Below are 852 nucleotides of genomic sequence, written 5' to 3' on the forward strand. Positions count from 1 at the left end.
CTGCAGGACGAAGCGGAGCAAATGGTCTTCCAATAACTACGCAAAGGGCGTTATGTCGAACATGCTATCAAGGCACCCCGGGACAACGGAGCTAGCCTAGAAATCACAGTGTAACCTCAGTAGAAGAGGAAGAACCTTATTAATACCCCTGTCAAGCGGGCAAGTTAAGTGCACTTACGGGGAGTGCGCTTCGGCATCCCGAGTGACACTTTGGGCTACGCCGTGCTAAACGGGAAAGCAAAGTGCCCTCGTTGTAAAAAAAAATGTCGACAGAACTCAAATAAAACGAGGTTCAACAGTTTTTAACAATGAAAAAAACGAAAATAGAAGAAAAGCCAAGTCCAGCCAAGAATATCCAGAATTTTGACCACAAACAAGATGGCGGCGGGCAGCGATGTTGCATCTTATCACGTTTACTTGTTTTGTTGCTTCGCTTGTAGCTATAACCAACGAACTTTATTCTGAAAATTGTCTTATAGCACGTAAAATAAAGTTGTAAGTACTTTTTATGCACCATAAATTTTGTACCATTGGAACCGCTGGCGTCAAGGCTACGCACTCGGCCAGCAAAGTGTGGTCCGTGAACGCACTCCTAGCGGAGTGCACTCTTCCGCGAGTGACACTCACTTGCGTCGTTTAGATGCGACAAAGTGTACTTACAGCGAAGTACACTCTCCTTAAGTGCACTTAACTTGCCCGCTTGACAGGGGTATTAGTCAGATACACTGAAATGTTCAGTGGTCCCACCAGCATGATTCAATAACCTCACGTTGAAAAAAACCGAATCCGCCGGTCAGTTAGAACCTGTACTAAAAAGTACAGCCTTTGTCAAAAGTTTGGAGCCCAGGGGGT

The sequence above is a fragment of the Amblyomma mixtum genome, chromosome 8, assembly GCF_055824585.1.
Source record: "Amblyomma mixtum isolate Tamu chromosome 8, ASM5582458v1, whole genome shotgun sequence".
Taxonomy (NCBI): Eukaryota; Metazoa; Arthropoda; class Arachnida; order Ixodida; family Ixodidae; genus Amblyomma; species Amblyomma mixtum.